At 43.8% G+C, this 23017-nt stretch overlaps 1 protein-coding gene across 26 annotated transcripts in view; it reads right to left on the reverse strand.

The window, feature by feature from the left end:
* The window catches only part of MYT1L (myelin transcription factor 1 like), a 1206615-nt gene that overhangs the window by 836138 nt on the left and 347460 nt on the right, over positions 1 to 23017 (reverse strand). For 15 of the 26 annotated variants that reach the window (XM_069235880.1, XM_069235860.1, XM_069235856.1 and 12 more), the window contains exon 2: positions 13726 to 13917. The gene's annotated coding sequence lies outside the window, so the exon portion shown is untranslated. The remainder of the gene's footprint in view (positions 1 to 13725; positions 13918 to 23017) is intronic. The other 11 variants (XM_069235873.1, XM_069235878.1, XM_069235863.1 and 8 more) reach the window with 1 other exon arrangement.

Below are 23017 nucleotides of genomic sequence, written 5' to 3' on the forward strand. Positions count from 1 at the left end.
CAGGACTACTCTAAGACTGTGAGTACAAAAACCTGTCCCCCCTGAGCCCCCACAGCGCCGCCTGCAGAGGGAATCCCGAGGCTTCCCCTGACCGCGACTCTTTGAATCCTAAGTCCCGACACCTGGGAGAGACCCTGCACCCGCAGCCCCCAGGACCTGAAGGACCGGACTTTCACTGGAGGAGTGACCCCCAGGAGTCCCTCTCCCTTGACCAAGTGGAGGTTTCCCCGAGGAACCCCCCCCTTGCCTGCCTGCAGCGCTAAAGAGATCCCTAGATCTCCCATTGACTTCCATTACAAACCCGACGCTTGTTTCTACACTGCACCCGGCCGCCCCCGCGCTGCTGAGGGTGAAATTTCTGTGTGGGCTTGTGTCCCCCCCGGTGCCCTACAAAACCCCCCTGGTCTGCCCTCCGAAGACGCGGGTACTTACCTGCCAGCAGACCGGAACCGGGGCACCCCCTTCTCTCCATTCTAGCCTATGTGTTTTGGGCACCACTTTGAACTCTGCACCTGACCGGCCCTGAGCTGCTGGTGTGGTAACTTTGGGGTTGCTCTGAACCCCCAACGGTGGGCTACCTTGGACCAAGAACTAAGCCCTGTAAGTGTCTTACTTACCTGGTAAAACTAATCAAAACTTACCTCCCCTAGGAACGGTGAAAATTGCACTAAGTGTCCACTTTTAAAACAGCTATTTGTGAATAACTTGAAAAGTATGCATGCAATTTTGATGATTTGAAGTTCCTAAAGTACTTACCTGCAATACCTTTCGAATGAGATATTACATGTAGAATTTGAACCTGTGGTTCTTAAAATAAACTAAGAAAAGATATTTTTCTATATAAAAACCTATTGGCTGGATTTGTCTCTGAGTGTGTGTACCTCATTTATTGTCTATGTGTATGTACAACAAATGCTTAACACTACTCCTTGGATAAGCCTACTGCTCGACCACACTACCACAAAATAGAGCATTAGTATTATCTATTTTTACCACTATTTTACCTCTAAGGGGAACCCTTGGACTCTGTGCATGCTATTCCTTACTTTGAAATAGCACATACAGAGCCAACATCCTACAGTCCTCTTTATGCGGAGGGAACCACTCTCCAATAAATTATCCTTAGTTAACTGAATGTTGGTGAATACCCAGATTACCTGTACCCTGTGTGAGGGGAGTGGTCTTCTGTTGACTGATGAGTCCTGCTTTTACATATTTCTTTAGGCCTAAAGTGATTGGCTTGCAACTGAAAACGTTCCTACAGAAGAGGAATACATAGCAATGGGAACAATGCCAAATAATAGGTTTGCTTGAATTTGAAGAATTTGAGGACCATGATGCAGTAGAAAGAATCAGCAAAACAACTTTTATAAGTAGATTTGGGCCACTGGATAGCTGTCCTATAGTTTTACTTGTGATGAAGGTTTAGGTGATGCTAGTTTTAAAAACTGTAGGTAGTTTATCATCAAAGGTTCTGAGATCATATTAAGAAATGGCCTCTGGAAATACCTGCTGGGAGTTTTAGGAATCTGCAAGAAGTGTTTTACTAGGAAATTACACAGCGTGGTGCTCCAAGCGAGCTTGCTGTGCCGCTCCATTGTGAAAGTACACTATCCCATTAGGGTGCCCTTTCACTAATGTAATTTTTTTGTTAAACTTTTTATTGATTTTCATTGTAACCAAACCCATTCCCACTCTTGGTACAGTACACACAAAATATATAAAATTATGGCAACATAACATGGAATATACATTACTACACTGTGTCACGACATACAAACAAATTATAGTAGCTTGTTCCCATCCAAGAGATCCCACGAGTGTTGATCCCTTGTTATTTATTCTAATTCTTCTCTGCTGGAGTGTGGTTCTCCACTCATGGATCAGGGTTGGGCCGGCATGGTTCTAGTGCAACACTTCTAAATTCGGCCCCTTACCTCCAGATTTTGTAGCATTTTGGGGGCCAACCCCGCACCAGGTTTATTCAATGATGTAATTTGGACACATTTTCACAGCACATCAGAAAAACAGATAGAAGGTGCAAGTGAATCACAGGCTTAATGGTAAACATATTTAACAAGATCACAGGGTAAAACCAAATGTCCTCAAATCATTAGAATCCATGACATAAGAGAATTAAGAGCAGATGGGTGGCTGCTAGCAAAACTAGAATAACCTGACTTGCAACTTTCAAACTTTAATTGTATATTCCTGTCTCACCCCCACCAAAAAATGGCCATTAGAGTAGGCTGAAACCTTGCCTTATCTTGAAATAAAAAAATGGGTATGAGAATCTACCACCAAATGATCTGGACTACCAAACGGACCACTCTGGCAGGCTGTATCGATGCCAGCACCAAAAGAAACAAATACATGTTTACCACATATTTCCTCAAGAGTGGTGACTCCTGTTTGCATAGTTTACGATTCCTTAACGTGTTTATCACTAATGGAACCACACAATGACTTTTGTATTTGTTCTCTTGTCTTTAGAGTTCTACCTATGCAATTTGTGTCATGTGCCATTTCATTGAAACTAGTTTCTGCTAAACTGAGCAGGAACGGTATGACCTAACTGATTTAAACTTATGGTTCTCTGAATTTTGAATACGCTTTTTCACCAATGAAGTGCAAACTTCTGCCTTCCAGATCCCTCTTTTGAAATGCATTTATATACATTTGTCAACATATATCAAGGATGCCATCTGACAAGTGCATCTATATTGTTTCAAGTTGCTACTTTTACTGCCTTGTTCTGGTAAAGACCACACTTAATAATACAAAAATGTTGAACCGTTTTAGAATACTGTTCATTCTTACTAGCTAATTACTAACACAGCTTTTTGACTGTCAGGTTGAATTAGAGGCTGGATTATAATTTGACAAGTGGAGGTAAATCTGTCAGAGCGGTGGAGTAATCTACTCCATCGCCCTGACGGAGTCTTCGCTCACCAAAGTTAGAAATGACTACCAAGCTGACTGGCATTTCTAAAGCATTCCCACGTGGTTCCTGTCAATGCTTTTTTAGCTTTGATGCATAGATCTGTCAATATGACTCCGGTTCTTATATATTTTTATACAAGGACATTTTAAAGCTTGATTTTCTTTTTAAAAATAAAACAAACAAAGCCCCTCACCATTGGAGTCCTCTCCCATAGCGTTTTTTTTTTTTGTTTTTTTTTAATTACTGTTCCTTACCACCAAGGTTTTCCAGGCTGTGACAGGCAGTGAAAAATGGCTATATGTTTCCCCACTTAGGAGGCTCAACATATAGCCTTACTCCATAGGGCCATCTGAGAAGTCTGGATATGGTGGATATGGAAATGCCTCTGCTGTTGCAAAACTACAGTCCATCCACATCTAAATTCAGCGAGTGGACCATTATATTTGCAATAAATGTGCTTTGTTGTTTTTGCATAAAAGTATGATTACCACCAATATATAAATCAGACCCAAAATGTACTAATATTTTCTTCTATTTTTGCATTTGATGCCATAGTTTATCACTCAGGTTTGAAACACAGGAACACTGTGCCATCAACTCATGGTTTTCTGTAGGATTTTGTTTTCAATCTGGTGAATTGTTTAATTTGATTTGGATTTATTAAATATGTTCACTACCAATCGGTTTCCTAGATACCTTTGGTCCAGAAAGAAAGTTGGTGCTGACCCTGTGTTTTTAATTTTTTCTTGTAAATGTTTCAGAAGAATTCATTACTTTCTTGGTAGATAGGAAGCTTGGTAGCAAGATATGATAAGTCGAATGGAAGTTGATTTGACAGTTGAAAGAGATGGAGCGGTGTGTCAGGTGGAAGGGTAAAATAGAGATCAAAGGCTGATAGCAACATAAAGTGCAACAGGCAAAATAAGCAAAACAAAGACAAAGGGGAGCTAAAGGGTGTTGGTAGTGTGCTGGTGCCTCAAGGACATGCACAAAGAAGCAATATCCTCTGGTCCTTGATCTCACATATGTTGTTAAGTGTAGACCTTGAAAGCTTTTTGCCCCTTCTACGAAGGTTTGTGAATAGGCATGAGAACTGTGCTGACTGGCCACAGGAAGGACAGACATGTATCATGAGGAAGATGCTTAAATGAGTCTAAGCGTAGTCAGTGAAAAGATGAGCCTGGCTAAGAGATTGTAAAGGAAAGGGCTGCAGGTAATATGTCTTGGTCTCAGGTGGGTTATGGGGAACTGGAGTAAGGAATCAAAGCTCCAGACAATATGATATGAATTCAAATTCTTTCAAGCCCTTCACATGGTGGGACAAAGAATGAAAAACTTTGTGTGAGGATTATGACAAGACCAACATACAGAGTATGAGAGCAGACAATCAGCTCTGCAGAAAACAGAAAGGGAGCAAACACCCAGCTCCAACAGCAGGACAGTTCTCGTATAGGGTCACGGATGCAAATGTCAAGCAGTTTCCTTTGGGAGCACTGCATCATCTATCAATAGCCATTATAGCATTCCCTAATAAGCCAACAATGCGAAAGTTCTTGTGTCATGCTGTAAAGCTAATGACATCCCCATATCCAATGAAGTGGTCTCCCGCCATTGCCTTTGAGGAAACCTCATGACTTGACTGAATGTTCAAGCTCACTGTTTCTGTATTGAAGGTCTGCCTCTCAGTTCAATGTCAGCCTTGAATTCACCAGTGTATCTCTAAACCGCTGCACAACCTGTGAGTAAGGTAGAGTTATTTACCTGAGTCTACTATTGTTTATCCAATGAGGCAGAGAGTGTCCTGAAGGCTGAGTCAAACCCATGATTTGTGTAGGAACTGACCATATTTTGTGTGCCCTCAGATTTTTTGCCTTCACTACCCTTTTATTGCAAAATCCGATTTTGTTGACATTAGGACCCTGCACACGTTACTCCACTGACCAGGAGTAAGGTGTTTGTGCTTTCCCTTCCAAACACAGTAATATTGGCATGCATATGAATGGTACATTTAGGGCATTTTTATACTCCGTTTGCGCCAGATTTGCATCGTTTTTTTTTACGCAAATTCGACGCAAAACTAACTCCATATTTATACTCTGGCGTTAGACGCATCTAGCGCAAAAGTCCATGGAGTTTGCGTCACTTTTTAGCGTGGACACCTACTTTGCGTTAATGATATGCAAGGTAGGCGTTCCCGTCTAAAAAATTGACTCCGAGGCATGTGCGCCGTATTTACACTCCCGGGCAAAAATCACGCCCGGGAGTGGGCGGGTAAAAAAAAATGACGTCCAGACGCTTTTGCGTAGTTTTTTAGCGCCTGGTCAGGACAGGCGTTAAGGGACCTGTGGGCTCGGAAGGAGCCCAGAGGTGCCCTCCCATGCCCCCAGGGACCCCACCTGTCACCCTTGCCCACCCCAGGAGGACGCCTAAGGATGGAGGGACCCATCCGAGGGAACATAAGGTAAGTTCAGGTAAGTAATCTTTTCTTTTTTTTTGTGGCATAGGGGGGCCTGATTTGTGCCCCCCTACATGCCACTATGCCCAATGACCATGCCCAGGGGACAGAAGTCCCCTGGGCATGGCCATTGGGCAAGGGGGCATGACTCCTGTCTTTGCTAAGACAGGAGTCATTTCAATGGGGGTTGGGAGTTAAAAAAAATGGCGCAAATCGGGTTGAGGCAAAAATTTTGCCTTAGCCTGACTTGCCCCATTTTTTGGCGCCCAAGCTCCATATTCCCCTACGCCGGCGCTGCCTGGTGTACGTCATTTTTTTTCACGCACACCAGGCAGCTCCGCCGGCTAACGCCGGCTAACGTCATTGAATAAATACGGCGCCCGCATGGCGCTTCAGAATGGCGTTAGCCGGCGTTAGATTTTTTGACGCACAACTGCGTTGGCGCAGTTGTGCGTCGAAAAGTATAAATATGGCCCTTAATGTTCTTTAAGTCCCTAGTATATAGTACTATTTGTACCCAGGGACTGTAAAATAAATACTACTAGTGGGCTGCAGCACTCATTGTGCTTATAGTAGCATTGTAAAACATGGCTCAGTCTTTCCACTGCAGCCGGTAGTGCAGTTTTAAACTACCATTTCAACCTGGCAAAATCAACCTTATGACAGGTCTAAACCTTCCTTTTTAAAACTTATAAGACACCCCTAAGGTAGGTCCAAAAGTCTCATATAGCAGGGTGCATGGTATTTAAAAAATAGGTGTTAGACCTGGCATCCTTGGCGTGGCCTCCCCTAACTTTTTGCTTCTACTTCTCAAGTTGTTGCTGTGTGCTTGGCTCTGTTTTTGCTGTTTTGTACTCTGGGCACTTTACCACTACTGACCAGTGCTAAAGTGCAAGTGCTCCACATGTGAAATTGTATGTTTAATTGGCTTTTCCATAATTGGCATATTTGATTTACTAGAAATTCTCTAGTTAAGTGCACTAGAGGTGCCTGGGGCCTGTAAATCAAATGCTACTAGTGGGCCTGCAGCACTGATCGTGCCATTCACATAAGTAGCCCTGTAAACATGGCTCAAACCTGCCACTGCAGTGTCTGTGTGTGCAGTTTTAAACAGTAGTTCGACTTGGTAAGTGTACCCACTTGCCAGGCCCAAACCCTCCCTTTTCATACATGTAGGGTACCCCTAAGGTAGGCCATAGGTAGCCCTAGGAGCAAGGTGCATTGTATGTTAAAGGAAGGACATGTAGTGATGTGTTTTTATGTGTCTTAACAAGTAAATACTGCCACATTCGTTTTTCACTGTTGCAAGGCCTATCTCTCTTGCAGGTTAACATGGGGGCTGCCTTCAAATATTCTTAAAGTTCAGTTTCTCTTTGAGAGCAGATACAAATATGGAGTTTGGGGTCTCTCAACTCACAATACAGAAATACATATTTTTGTGAAGTTGGTTTTTAGATTGATAGTTTGAAAATGCCACTTTTAGAAAGTAGGCATTTTCCTGCTTCAACCATTCTGTGACTCTTTCTGTTTGTGGATTCCTTGTCTGGGTCAGATTGACAGTTGGGCTGTTTGTGCATCTCTACTAGACAGTGACACAAAAGGTGCTGTGGTGTAAACTGCATATCCTGATGGGCCATCTGGGCTAGGCTGGAGGAAGGAGTGGTCACTTACGCCTGAATGGGCTGTGCCTTCCCTCACACAATGCAGTCTCCAACCCCCTGGTGTGTGTCTGGGGCCAGGCCTGAACAAGGCAGGATCCTGTAAACAACAGAGACTTTTCTTTGGAGTTCGGCAACTTCAAAGGTAGAAAGGGGTATAAGTATTGGACCCAAAACCCCAGACTTCAGATCACTTTAGGGATTCAGGAAGAACCTCTACCAGGAGAAGAGCTGAAGAGCTGAAGGAGAAGTTCTGCCCCTACCTGTGACTGTGCTTTGTTGGGCTATCCTGCAGTTGTGGCTTCTGCCTGAGAAAGGGGACAAAGACTGGAATTTGTAGCATATTCCTTCTTGAGAGGTATCTCCAAGGGCTTCGACTGAGCTTGCCCCCTGTTCTGAAGTCTCAGGGCTATCAAAGACTTCCTCTGCCAGTACCTGAACTCTCTGCTGAGATTCCTGCCCTTCCAAGCGGTGCCTTATCCAGTCCATGGGCCCTTAAAAGGAGAAGCTGGTGGAAAATCAAGAAAATCCAAGTGTACCAACTTCGGATGACTCCAGACTGATGCCGCTGCCGGATTCCGCAACGCGCCTGCAAATGAAGCAGTGGTCCTCGCTGGAGTGCGACGACCCCTCAGGCCCGATGCCGCAGCAGCCTTGCTGAAGTCCACAACTGTACGAAGTCCTGAAGTGCCGAGTCACCACGCCGTGACTGCCGGATGTCGACTCCGCCGGAAGTGCGTGGATCCAACAACGCCGCAATCCCCGACTCCGTGCACCGGCTTGTTTCCTCATTTTCACAAGGTACTTTGTACCTGGGGGTCCATGTGACTCCATGACCAGTGCCATTAGCATCCGATTGTTAGGAACGACGCGTCACAACTCTGTGATATCACCAGTTTGAAGCATTTGTGTTTCTAAGCGCTATATTGAAGTTTAATCTTTTTAAAAATTCATAACTTTGCTTGTGTATGTTGGATTTTTGTCATTTTGGTATTGTTTTGCTCAGATGAATATTGGCTATTTGTCTGCAGTGTTAGCACTGTATTGCTGTGTGTGTTGGTACAAATACTTTACACATTGTCTCTAGGCTAAGACTTTCTGCTCATGCCAAGCTACTTAGAGGGTGAGTGGGGGTTAACGGGGTGTGTTTCTCCTTTCCCTGACTAGAGTGAGGATCCATGCTTGGACAGGGGGCAACCTTACTGCCAACCAAATACCCCATTTAAAACAGTAGGACATGTGTACTTAGGTGTAAATATCCTGGCAGTGAAACCCCCATAACAATTTATCACTGCTGCAAGCCTAGCTCTCCCACAGACTAACACTGGGTACCTTATTACACTTAAAAAGTGATAACATCAGTTTGGTAGCAAATATAGAAATACTTCTTCCACTCATTTTAATTATAATTGAAAATCATCTTTAATGGTAAAGTTGGATTTTAAAGTACTACTCTGAAAACACCATTTTTGGAAAGTTGGCACTTTTCTGCCTAAACCAAATGTGTATTTCTGTCAGTGTACGTGGTCACATCACTGTTAGTGGCTGTCCTGTGATATGATGTTATATGATGTGTATTTCTTCCACACAGGGAGTAAATGGGCCTTGAGTGTAGGGAAGGTTATTCCTCAAAAGGGCCTTTGTTGTAGGGAAGGGTGATTGTTGGAAATGGCCTCTTTGCAGAGTCATCCCCTTTTTGTCTTCCTCTTCTACTTTTTCTGACCTCATTTTTGCTGGCTTTGGGACTCTAGTCACTTTAGCACTGCTAACCAGTGCTAAAGTGCATGTGCTCTCTCCCTAAAAACATGGTAACATTGGCTCATACCCAATGGGCATATTTAATTTATTTGTACGTCCCTAGTAGAGCGCTTTACATGTGCCCAGGGACTGTAAATTAAATGCTCCTAGTGGGCCTGCAGCACTGATTGTGCCCCCACATAAGTAGCTCCTTGACCATGTCTCGGGCCTGCCATTGCAAGGCATGTGTGTGCAGTTTCACTGCCACTTCAACCTGGCATTTAAAAGTACTTGCCAAGCCGTAAACTCTTCTTTTTCTACATATAAGTCACCCCCTAAGGTGGGCCCTAGGTAACCCATAGGGCAGGGTGCTATGCAGGTAAAAGGTAGGACATGCACCTGTGTATTTTATATGTCCTGTAGTGGAAAACTCCTAAATTTGCGTTACACTACTGTGGGGTCTGTTCCTTTTATAGGCTAGCATTAGGACTACCCTCATATACTGTTTGAGTGGTAGATCATGATTAGAAAGGGGTAACCAGGTCCTATTTAGTATGGCCAGAATGGTAATACAAAATCCTGCTTATTGGTGAATTTGAATTTATATTACTATTTTAGAAATGCCACTTTTAGAAAGTGAGCATTTCTTTGCACTTAAAGTCCATCTGTGCCTTACAGCCTATCTCCAATCTACGTCTGGGCTGGGCTGGTTGACAGCTCCCTTGTGCATTTCACTCAGACAACCAAAAACACAGGATACTCAGTCACACCTTCACTCATCTGCATACTGAATGGGTCTTCCTGGGCTGGGAGGATGGAGGGCCTGACACTTACATTTCAAAAGCTAGTGGCCTGCCCTCACACAATGGACTGCCAAACCCCCTACAGGGACCCTGGCAGACAGACCTGTACTGAAAGGGGACCTTGTACACTTCAAAACCACTCTTTGAAGTCTGCCCCACTTCAAAAGCATTTTGGGGATATAAACTGGGTCCCTGACCCCACCAAATCAGACACTTCTGGACCAGATCCTGCAACCTGTCAAGAGGAACTGCCTGGCTGCCCAAAGGACTCACCTGGATTGCTTTGCTGTGAAGGACTCTGCCTTGCTGTTGCTCTGCTGCCTTCTTGGCCTCTGACTTTGCTGAGGAGTTCTCTCCAAGGGCTTGGATTGAGCTTGCCTCCTGTTTTCTGGAGTCTCAGGGCCAAAAAGACTTAGGGGGTCATTACAACCTCGGTGGTCTTTTTACAAGACCACCGAGGGACTGCCGTGCGGAAGGCCGCCAGTAGTGGCGGTTTGCTGCTCGGCATATTATGACCGTCGGCTGCTCTCCGTCCTTGTTCCAACGGAGAGCCGCCAACAGCTCCACCTCCACCGCCACGCCAACAGAACACCGCCCCGCGAATCACGTCCTGTGATTCACCGTTGCGGTGTTCTGTTGGCGGTGTGGTGTCGGCGGAGCTGCCCCCATGGCTCCCGTCCCCTCCCGGAGGATCGTCGGACCAGGTAAGTCGATCGTCCGTGAGGGGAGGGAAGTGGGGGGGGTGTTGTGTGTTGTGTGGGTGCATGGGGGTGTGCGTGTGAGAGTGTAGAGGGGGTGTGTGAGTGCGTGTATGCCTGCGGGGGTGTTGTGTGTATGGGAATGAGTGCGTGTATGTCTGTGGGTATGTCTGTATGGATGTGTGCGTGTATGTTTGAATGTGGGTGTGCGTTTATGACTGTGTGTGTGGATGTAGGCATGTATGTCGGTGTGTGTGCGTGTAAGTATGTAAGTATGTAGGTGGTGCCTGCGTGCGTGTCGTGTGGGTATGGCTGAAGTGATGTTGGGGGTCGGGGTGGGGAAGGGGGCCCTGCCACCTTTGGGGGGTGGCAGGGGTGGTGGGGGGAGAGGAGGGAGTCAGGGTGGGGGTGGGGGTGTGGAAGACCCCTATCAGTGCCAGGGAAGGAATTCCCTGGCACTGATAGTGCTTACCGCCATGGTTTTCATGGCGGTTCAGACTGCTGGAAAACCGCAGCGGTAAGCCGGGTCAAAATACCCGCCGGCGGTATAGTGACCCAGGTCTCCAGCCCGGCGGTCGTCTCCACCCTGGCGGGCAGAACAGAGAACTGGCGGATGACCATGGCGGTAACCGCCATGGTCATAATACGCTGGGGGAAGACCGCAAGCCTGTTGGCGGTCTTACCGCCGGTTCTCCGCCTTCCGCCAGGGTTATAATGTCCCCCTTAATCTCTTCAAAGAAACTCCTTGTGCACCGAAAATCTGCACACAGTCTGCCGGAAATGGCGTACAGCTTGCCCTGTGATGAGAAAATTGCCGCACAGCCGAACCGGAACGACGCAGCCTGACTTCCCGAGCGAAGATTGATGCAGCGCCTGCATTGCGACTGGAAATTCAACGCACTGCCTTACTGGATCGATGCACAGCCGAGCCAGGAAGACGCAACCTGACTTCCTGAGTGAAGAATCCATGTGATAAAAAATTAGACACATCGCCTACCGGATCAAAGAAACACTGGTGACTTCTTTCCGCATGCCCAGGATTTTCCACCCACATCGTTCCTGGGTGTCAAAAGAATCCAGCATCGCAGTGAGGATCCAAGGCTGCGTGCCAGAAATCGATGCAGAGCCCCTTGCAGTGCAAAAAGAAACAGTGCATCATCTGTGCTGCGTTGAAAAATTCGACGCACACCTCATTTTTCAGCGCATCTCCTCCTCTGCGGTCTCTGTGCGTGATGATTTCAACGCAAACCAGGTACTTTGTGCAAATGAGAGACAACTGTTGATTTTTCAGATCAAAGACTCTTTTTTTTAAACTTGCAAAAGTGATATCTCAACTTGTGCTTATTGAGTCTTTATCGTTTTGACTTCAATTAAACCACATAAATATCTTATCTTTTTCTAAACCTGTGTTGTGTAATTTTGAGGTATTTTCACTGTGTTATTGCATGATTTATTGAACAAATACTTTACACATTGCTGTCTAAGTTAAGTCTGACTGCTCAGTGCCAAGCTACCAAAGGGTGGGCACAGGATATTTTGGATTGTGTGTGACTTACCCTGACTAGGATTGTGGTCCCTATTTGGACAAAGATGTATACCTCTGCCAACTAAAGACCCCATCATCTAACAGTGATCCTCTCCTGAGCAGAATGGCCTGAGGTTTGTACTCAACTTTTCCTGGGCATTAAAGAGCAACCCGAGAGATGTGCCTAGCCCTTTTCTCACTTCCTTCTGAAGATCCCTGCCCTGTCACTGGAAAGGCAGCTTACACCTGGACAAGTCTTCCCTTTGCTTTACTAGGCTGCTTTACACACTGGAGTCAGACCCAGGGAAAATTGAAGAAATGACCAGAACCAGTTTAGGGTTAGACAAAGGGTGTGTCCTTTACACACAGATTGTCTCCTGGTATAAAACTGGCACCCCTAATGAGAACACATCTGGACCTTTGGAGACTCAGGGGGACCGTCTGCTCTCTGAAGCCGAAAGGAACACTGGACCTGCTTGCCTCGAACACAGGACCCTAGACTTGATTCAAAGGGTCAGTTGGCTGCCCTCCTGTGTTGAGCTACTGGGACACAACAAGCTTCCATAATCCTTCCTGACCAGTACCAACCAGACCTGCCTGAACACTGTTGAGTCCTAACCCCCAAGCCCCTACATGTCCTGGACCCTGTTGTTAGAGTGTACTCTTCCAACCCTGACACTTTAAGAACTGGACACCAGGTTGAATACCAGTGGTTCTGTGCTCTTCATTTTGAAAAGAACCACCTTGGTCTCCTTCTGAACACAAACTGACTTCACTGACGGCAACACAGGACCCGCATCCAACTGCCAATGAGATATTCCCGGGTACAGACCCCAGGCTTCATCACTCAAAGCTCTTTGCATCGACAACAACTGCCATTCATTTGCCATCAGCACGAAGTTCTGAATGTTGACCAGCTGTTTGTGCCAACAACGATCACACAGCCAATTCAAAGTTCTGACTGAGACCTGAGACAAGCCCCTTTCTAGGTCCAACTTGCAATCTGATCACTGACGACCTCATCGACAAGTGCTTCTTGAGTGAAAACTTCGTAACTGTCCACCGGGGCAAATCTGGTCCCTGTATCTGACTCACACTCCATCGCGGTTGGCCTGAACTTTTGACTTTGACCTGGTCCACTCCAGCCATATAACTGCAATTGTCAATATGCACATCTTAGCGCTATTCCTATTTAAAAGTGTAAAAATTAATTTACTCATGTTCTACTGATTGTTTTTTTGTAATTATTGTGTCACTTGACTTTTTAAAATGTACTCTATTTTTCTGAGTTGGTTTGGCATATTTTTGTGTTGTGTTTTCACTTTCTCACTGTCTGAGTGCTGCATAAATTCTTAACACATTGCCACTAAGTGAAGCCTGACTGCTTGTGTGCCATAATACACATTATTAGGCACAGGTCTAAGTAGTGACTTTTCTGTTTCACCATGACAATGATTGTGTTTATTACTTGAGCGGAGAGTAACACCCCTCTCAACTAATAACCTAAATTCCTACAATCTATGTCTGCACATATGACGACTATAGCAACTTATCTAAAAAATTGCTATACCCTTCTTTCTGAAAACCACAATTGGATTGTCCTAAGCAGTAAAATATGCAGGGGGTGACCTATATGGCACTGAAGGTATGTAAGCTGTAGAGAAATTAAATGCAATTAACTCATAAAAACTGAATCAGATATGTCATGTTATTTTCGAGTGACCAACACCACATACAGCATTACTATTGCATGTATTTTATCTGCTAGCATGAAACATTAAACAGCATATTACACATCAGTGAATAGCAGAATTAGCAATCTAAAGTTAAAATGCAAATGAATGCTTAACTATAAGTCAGCAACCGGTAAGAGCAAAGTAAGTGTAATGTAATCACAGTAGTTACCAAGAGAAGGCAGTGGAAAAGCCTTGTAGCAAATGAACCTTAGCCAATTCCTTCGAGGCCACTCAATGTAGGTTAGCAGTACCTGGAGTCCCTTGCTGCAATCGCTCTTCGGTGCAGTGTTGAGGCGTGTTGTTACATCAGGTACAGATCCCGGGAGCTGTGGTTTCACCAAATGTCTACCAGGTTCATTTTCTAAAAGATAATGAAAAAACATTTTGCTGATCAAATCCATTATGTACTTTAGTAACATCACTTAAGCACTGCTCGTGCACATGCACGTTCCATCTTGTCTCATGCTTCCTTAACATAAAAGAACGCAGAAAATAATTTTGATTACACTCTCTAGCACAATGCACAAGAATATGTGTTTGCTCAATGTTTGTTAGACGCAGTATAGATTTCCTGATCCCGACATCATGTCTCTGTAGAAGGAGACAGAGAAAGACATGCACACAGGAAAGGATAGTAGTGGGGTACTTTAAATGCTTGAACACCTATTTTCTTGGGTTGAGTTTAAAATTCGAAAATAATTCTAATTAAATTTGGTACATCACAGTAACAGACGAGGTGTTAATGGGGTAGCAGTGAAGTGTGTCAGGAAAAAGAAGGGGCCCTCGGGGGCTCCCCGTGCTGTTTATGATGAGCTAAATTAAGAAACTTTCCCATAAATCCTCCAAAAGACACTGTAGATTACGTTTATGGCATTTTGTCATAAAACTGCATTTTAGTGCTTACTGACTAGAATCTGTATAGAATCCATATTAAAGGACACGACTGCAAGGTATATAGAAAATACATTGTGAAAGTATAAATTAGCGACATTGTTATATATTTTAAAATATGCTTATATAAAAATCCAAAGACATTTCCTGATCTGATAAAGCACTTCCTGTCGACAAACAAAAAGATCTATTTCTTGCAACCTAGAGCTCTAAAACAGAGTGTGAAATTAACAATGAGGGAAGGGATGCTAATCAAGGCTCACAGATGGGCTGCCTGGCTAGGTGATCAGAGTGAGGGTGACAATGCAGGTGACGTAGAAAAGGTGAGACAGCAACTAACGAGGTACACTTTGAGGGGGTTGCTGTTTCAATACATTCCCTTTCACTTCTATGTGGAAGTACAAAATAGTGGGGCCTGGCGATCTCAACCTGGATGTCATAGCAGGTCCTCAGATTCAGGAGAATGCCCAGAATCTTGCTGCCACCATCCTATACATTCTGGTTTTGAGTCTGGCGATGATGCTGCTGAATATTATTCATGCTCTCAGGTGGGTCCTGATTTTATTCACCAGGAATTGTAAGGTGGCAAAGTTTATTGTCTTGTGGATGGTGCAGCACTTCCTATTGTAATACAGGTGAGATAAAATATCTTGTGAAACTCCGTGAGTCATTCTAAAATACTTGCAAAGGCTTTGGATGAGAAAGGCAGCTGCATGTGGGACACTCTTCAGTAGAGTTAGGAGAACTAACAAGTAATTTTCTTCATCACGGTGGGACAGAAACGGAGGCTGCAGGGCTTATGAAATCTGCTTCAACTAGGACGGGTTTAACCCTCCAAAGCAGAGCCAGCTGATGCCCGTACTTATTTGTCTTGTGCATGATGTGAACCGTGAAGCTGGATTCGGGGGTCAATGAATGAGTAGAAGGACGTGTCAAGGTTCACAATTGAAGTATGACGGCATCAAGATTCATCTCAGGACTTGGACTGCCACTCAGACACAGCCCTAGGATCTCTGCAGTTTCTCCAGCCTGGCTGTTCAACATAGCCGGGCTGGAGAAACCTAAGTGTGCATGTGTGTTTGGCTGGCCTGAGATGGCTGGCCAAACAGACATGCGCACTTAGGTGCACTCTCTCCCGCCTCCCATGACCCAGCCCCACCTTTCCCTGCACTGCTGACTGAGCCAGCAGATGAAAAATAAAAGGATAGTCAACTATGGTTTTATTTTTCATCTCCTGGCTCTTGGCTGGGGGGGGGGGGTTAGAGAGAGCGTCGTGGACGCTCTTCTGCCAAAAGAAGCTCTGGTTCAGGGGAGGGAGGATAAGCAATGGGCTGGCCCAAATCGTTCAGTAAGTATTGAAATTGTACACAGCAGTTCTTTCTATGTGAGTTTTATGAATCAATGGATATATGAATAATCGTAGCTTACAGAAAAATACCTACTTATTGTTACAGTTCAACTTTCAGATGAAATCCGTTTATGTATGTTGCTATGTAAGAGCCAGAAAGGAACCAAATCCTGATCTGAAAGTAAATCTGAACTTCCATCACTTAGCAACACCAAGCACACACACACAAACACAACACAAACACACACACTTGCAGGTCTGTGTGTATGTACATATGCACACACATATATACGTATGTGTGTGTGCGCGTGTGTGGAAAGCTTTATATTTAATTACAAACTGATCATCAACTAAGAGAAAAAGAAAATTCACGATCAATATTTCACGCTACAGATATGTCACCTGTTTGATATAGCAATTGCCCTTTTTCGTAAATAAATGCTAAGTATAGCATTCAAGTCGAAATGAAAACGTGCGGTAACAGATAAAGCATATCAATAGTGCATGGTTTGGCTTTGGTGCATTTTAGGTATTTCAGGTTGAGTCGTTGAAATTAAGGCTTTTACTGTACAAGATCCAACCTGACCGAGCAACTCTGCATTTAAAAGCACATTCTCTAATTTAAGTGGTTCCATTGTGTTTTCTTTTAACGTAAATATGTTTTAAAAACGTGTTTTGTTGTGTCCGTTTTCGGCTGTGTTTTTCCCTTCCGTCAGCTCAGCCTGGAGTTCAGCACCACGGCTAGTGACTGTAACCACAGCAGTGTAAAGGCATCCCCTGATGACATGCATTATTCATGGCTGCTAGCAACTCAAGCAGAAAGCAGGCTGTACAACTTTGACATCTGCAGCCGCCATGTACATTCCAGAACCCTCTCTGCTTCTACGCTCTGCTTTAACACAGAAATGGGTTACAATTGTACTTATAAGACCCAGCAAATCCCCACTATACTATAGTAAACGGCCCAACAAATGTGTTCCTCGTTCAGTTTTCCTTTTAAATATGGATATAACAATGGGAAAAATCACATCATAGAAATATGTTGTGTTAAGTTGTGATGTGTTGTGATGCATTGTGTATGCCAATGGTTGCTTCTAGACACTAGTAACTGCACATAGCCACATCAGGTGATGGCAGAACATAATAAACAGCTTGACACCACCTATGTCAACGCCCACTTTAAAGCATCTGTCTTTAACAATCAGCAGCCGCTGCTGTGGTCCATCATGTGATGTCTACATTTTTTTGTGATAGAGGGAAGCAAGCTACTGAAAGTTTGAGTCTGAGCCAGAAGCGTGGCTCTGGCCAAGCTTAAAGTTCTCTTGGACCCTCAAGTCCAAAACAAGCTAGACTTTCACATGGATTCTGCCCACCATCCTCACTCTAAGCTCATGCACCAAGAAATAAACACACATCATGCACTTTTGATGTAAAACAGGAAAAAGAAAGAAATACCCTCCTTCAGTGCCTAAACAGCACATTGTGAAACCAAAAAGCCTGGGATCAGTAAAGGCTTGTGCTTAAATGGTGTGACAAGATGTTTTTTGTCTGCAATATGATATATGAGAACACCTTCGAATACAGAGTTCAGGATGTGCACCAAACAAAAACATCTTGTGTTTGAAGTAATACACTTTAATGTTGCTCCATGTATGATTATCATCTGTGCCACATGTACAGTACATGTGACAACCGACAAATGCCTCTTGATTTACTCTTGGTTCACTAATGGTATTGGTGACAAGGCAAGAGCAGGGCATGAATGTTTAAAAACTATCTCTTTATTAAATACTTCTCAATCAAGTGATATTAACTAACATACTAATATGAAACACATGAAAATCATGTTAAAGAAGTACACTTTTTGGAATTTTGGAGAGACTTTATCATATTTTGATACAAGGTTTGTTGCATGTTTGAAAGGCTAGATATTTTCTTTGCTCGGCTCATGCAGGGGCTCTTAAAGTCAAGCTAGACAACTGGCTCGGCTCTTCCTCACCTCTCCCTGGTAGCTAGTGATCCAACTTTTGGCACGTCAGGGACAATGCTGATGAACTTTTGTCCTTCAGACACCAGATGCCAAATGAGGGGACATTGACACATTTTGTTTTTTATACTTTTTATTAGAATATTGCCTGAACCTCAAAATATAGGCACTTCCTTTAGAGAGGCACAGTCCAGCATATCCCAAGCTGAGATGAAAGCAGACAACCTTCTAGCTCTCGAACCGGTATTACATCCACAGAGGTTATCACCTACCGGCCTGAATCATGATAGTTTTGCGGCACTCAAAAATGATCATGTTATCCTTGATGCTTCTTGTATCTAGCAACGTCACAACTCAAAAGAAGATAAGAGGAATCTTCTCTAAGTTGACCATAGGGGCCTACTGTTTAGTCAAGTCTAAGTGTGTTTATTTCAGAAATATTTCCATCAAAGCACATTATGAAATAATTTACACAAATATTCAACATCATAACCAAAATGTTTACAAATACATCTAGGCAAAACTTTAAACTTTTATCAAAAGAAAGCTGCATATATTCATCAAAAGGCAAGGCCTAGTCTAGTAAAAAGACAGGGGAGTACACATGATTCATAACCCAAACAGAATCTATTCATGGAAATTGAATTCATCATAAAAAACATCCGTCATTTTAATCCACTATCAATGATTAATTAAATGAGAGTATAGCACACAAAGAATTATGAATCCATGATACCATTTTGACTGGAAAACTACATTTCTACTCCTCATTATTTACCTCTAATTTTATAGACATCCAACTTTATATGTCAACCTCTCTTTAATCCAGGAACATTTCAAGGATACAGCCAACGTCTACCAGATGTAATTGGAAACCTTGTGTAGCACGGGGGTACCTTGGCTAAGGGTCATTAAATATTACTGTTTTAATATCACTTTATGCATTTACGTAACAGAATCTGCCATCTACTTTCAATAGCCCTATAGGCTGGAAACTAAAATAAAAAAGAAATGAACGACAGATTAAATGTTATATTTTCAGCATGAACGTGACACCTTTTTAGTCTTCAGGTCATGTATTCCTCTCCTTTTCATGCTTTCACACTGTTATGTTCCTAAACTCAGTCATCCAAATACCAATAACCCTATGTCCATTTTATAGAGGTTCCTGCGATTGATTACATAACCTGCTCCCGAGTGTCTGTTCCGGTGTCTCAGTGTGGAAGTTGTAAGCGATATGCTAGTGTTGATAAGTGTAAATCATGGGGCTGTTTTACGTGCAGACTTTATGCAGCGAGCAGCCTCTTTTCTTGTGCAGCGATGAGTCATGACCCCATCTCTGTGCAAAAGGACTGTGCCCTGTGTGACATTCGCCGTCTGCCTCATTAATATTAATTGACTTGGCTGTGTGCTTTACTGTACACAATAGCAAGTGCAACAATGGAGGCTTGCAGTGTACCGCAGACCCCCTTTACCATCACAATGCCTCATAAGGTGCCACACTGTGACCGTGACATAAGAGGAGCCGATTGGAGTAGGCGTTCAGGGATGCTGTCTGCCAGCCTTGATGCCCAAGCATTACATGTGCACCTGAAGATATCTGAAATGGGCAGGACCATTTTAGAACGTATCCAAAGAGGGCAATAGCTCGGACCCCCACTTTCCAACTCCCCCTCCCCTACCTCGCCGCCAGTAAACTAGTTCATGGCAGTCACAATCCCTGCGTAATAGCAGTGTGCCTAAATCAGATTACTTTTTCATTCCACAGCTGGGCATGTTCCCGTCACAGATGGCTACTAAGCATGGCCATCCGGCCCAACCTGGTATGTCCTAGTCCTAGCCCTAGTCCACAAAATATTCACTAAGACACTATTTCCTACAATAGGAGGCACAGACTGGTAAGCCACTGAATTCCAAGTACATTTAGTTGGAAGGGAAAACAAATTCTGCATCCAAGCATAAAAGAAATTACATCGTTTGTTCAAGCTTTCATTGTGGTACTGTTTCGCTAGCAGACATCAAGGATATTGATATTTTGCCTGTTTGTGCAGTCCGCCATTTCGGAAAGTTGAAATGGGACAGCAGGAGAAGTCAAGGAATTAGTGTATTCCCTTGTGACTTGCAAAGAGTGAGAGACAGGACGTGCTTCCCTGACCCACTTCGACTCTCAAAGAATCGCAATGTTCGCTTTATTACTCAAACAGATTACTGAGAATTGGAATGTTTTTTTGTTCTTTGCGATAAGGAACACTGAATTTGTAAAAACAGTTGTACTGACTTTACAAGTGCAAAGTACTTTTGTGAATCAAGCTCAATATACTCTGTTGCAAAAAGACTATCAAAAAAATAAAATGTGACTTGGAAAAAATAATCAGTCTGTACCTTTTGGTTAATAGTGTCTGTGGTTACCAGGCTGCCGTGGTTACTGGCAGAGAATAGGTAGATTGAACAGAAAACAGAGCTATGAAATCAACCATCACGAAGAAATGAATTGGTCAGTGCAAGTCGCTGTGTGCCTTACTCTGCGCCAGGCAGAGGTGCTCCACAGGCGTTGCTGTGGGTTTTCCGCTGCAACACCAATGGGTTTTGACACATCCCCAGATTTACGAAAGCCTGTAAACCTGGGGCTGAGCCAAAATATTACACCTCCGGAGGTGAAGGGTAGCGAGGAGAACATTTATGTCCTTATTTTTTCCTCTTTCTACGTGTGGTGCACTCTGCAGCACACATAGAAAGGGGAAAACACCTCAAGCATTTTTATTGTGCAGGAAGGTGTTCCTTCGTGCACAATAAAAATCCTACTGACAACACAGGCACTCTTGCACCATGGTGCACGGGTGTGTGAGTTGTTGCTAGGTTGCAGAAATGGCCTCAGCGCAGGGGGAATGGACACTAATTCACCGTTTTGCATAAATACCCTTTGGCGCAGGGCAGCGCAGCAAGGTGGCTTGCTGTGCTGCCCTACAACAAATTCCCGTAAATCCGGGCCTAGGTTTTAAATGTGTGAGATATAAATAAAAAGAAAATATTGCAAAGGTGGATGGCTTTTACCTAGCTATCGTACAAATGTGCTTTATTTAGTTAAATCCAAAGAATTAGTCAAGTTTTAACAGGCTGTGGCGAACATCAGAACTGTCCTCGTCCTGTGAAACTGCAAACCTTGCGATTGTCCAGCCTTCTAAGGGATCCAATTCCAGAGTCCGGGCTCATCCACAGAGAATGTGCGAGCCACAGAGGTATCGGGTCTGTGAAGCCCTCATTATTTTCAGATCTCTGCAGACATCAAGGGGCTGAGGGAAGAGCTACCTTGGAGATGCTCAGCGCTAGAGCAGCTCGGGTCTCTATTTATAATCAACAGAAGCCAGCACTTCATTTGGAAATCAGTGCACAACCTCTGCAGGTCCCTGAGAGGGGTTTAATTAGCTCCAGGGACTTGGCTTTGTGTACAAAATGTCCTGCCTGCTATTGCACAGCTAGCAGTTTGTAAATCATTGCTTCAGAATTGCCTTAAAGGTATCAGTCTGATAGTTAGGCAGTGGCATGATCAAGACACCTCTCTACTAGAAGACAGGACCCGGAAATTAAAGTGATCCTCTCAGTAGATGGTCAAGGGCTCGGATCCGTTACATTTGAAAATATTTCAAATACCCCTCTAATCACAATATATGTAGCTAGTTTTTGGCAAATAAGATTGAGGAAGGCATTGTTTGCTGTTTACTCGATTGAGATGTTGCCAGACAGAGGAAACAGTGAACACAATATATACTACATAGCCAAGTTTTCAGTTTGCCTTGACTTGCTTTGGAAAAAAAAAACATTATTATTTTTGCAAGAAAGTCATCCTTTTCGCATGTTCACCCCCATTTTTTCTGACTGATACTGGTGGTAACTGACCCTGACTGTGCCCTGGGATCTGCTAATCAGGCTCAGGGCCATTGCTCTTATTAAACGGTGTATGTTAAGGTTGTATAGTTACAATTGACAATGACAGAAGCCTGTAAGTCCCTGGTATATCATAGGGAAAAGGAGATTCAAATGAGGTATAAGTCCCTGGTATACAATAGGGCAGGGAAGTTTAGAGACCCAGTAGATTTCCTGAACTGGAGTGTGCACTACTGTGTTGCCTACTGTCATTTTTAAAGACTGCCCTGCCTTGCAGGCAGTCTTTAAAAAAGTAACATGTGTGCAAATTTGCCTTTGGAATGGAAGGTATTTCTAATGTGATAATCTACCTTATTTGTACAAGTAAGTCACATGTAAGGTCTTTCATAGTTGCTCCGGGGGGGGTGCCATGTAACTATAAGCAGGGACATTATAAACAATGTTTTATATGCCCTGGTGAGGGAAAAACTGTCCATTTCATTTTCACCTCCTGTAAATACTTAGCTCAATAGGCTAACATTGGAATATTTCATATATGCATAAATATTGCTAGGAAGGAGCTAAATGTGCCATGAAACAATGTAAAAGATTAATAGTGATAAATCCAACAACTTGCCACTGTTTAATTTATCATAGGTAATACAGAATATAAGTACTAGGACTTTCTTTCTGTAAGCCAAAATCCAGCCTGCTAGTGGCCTCTTCTGATTGGTTAGCTTTAACAGTATTAGCCAGGCTACTTTTGTGAGGTTAGAAGTGGCTTGCACTGAGCAGGTGTTATCTGATGGAGCAGTCCTGCAGCTGCAGAGGCCAGGCCAGGAAGGGGGTGGGTAAATCAAACTGGCTTCAAAGAGAACAGGACAGAAATTCATGCCAGCCAGGCTTATCCTCTCACCGTATACCCCACAGACAGATAGCAGGCCAAGGAATGGAATTTACAGATGGTCTGGAGGGGGAGTATTAATGGAAATGAGCCACATCAGTAGGTTGGTTTAGCCAGGTCTTGTTCCTCTGGAGAGAAATCTTCCATCTTCGATTTCAAAATGCAGTGCTTTGTGGGACAAGAAAATGCCACACTTTGGAGAAAACTGTCATGCTTTTGGGTGGCATCCTGTATCTCATTAAACATGGGTGCTGCCATGATTTCCCCCCAAGATGATTGAATAAATATGACTGTGTGAGCTGCATTGCCGCTGGGATCTGCTGCCTGAAACCACCATGAGAAGAAGGATTGCCCTACTGGAGCCCTGGTCTGAAACCCAAAGGACTGCACTCTGAAGGACTCCGCCTGTTGCACTCTGGAACAACAGCCCTAAGGACTTTGCCTTGCCTTGCTTCAAAAAGGACTAAGGA

This window comes from Pleurodeles waltl, chromosome 5 (assembly GCF_031143425.1).
Source record: "Pleurodeles waltl isolate 20211129_DDA chromosome 5, aPleWal1.hap1.20221129, whole genome shotgun sequence".
NCBI lineage: Eukaryota > Metazoa > Chordata > Amphibia > Caudata > Salamandridae > Pleurodeles > Pleurodeles waltl.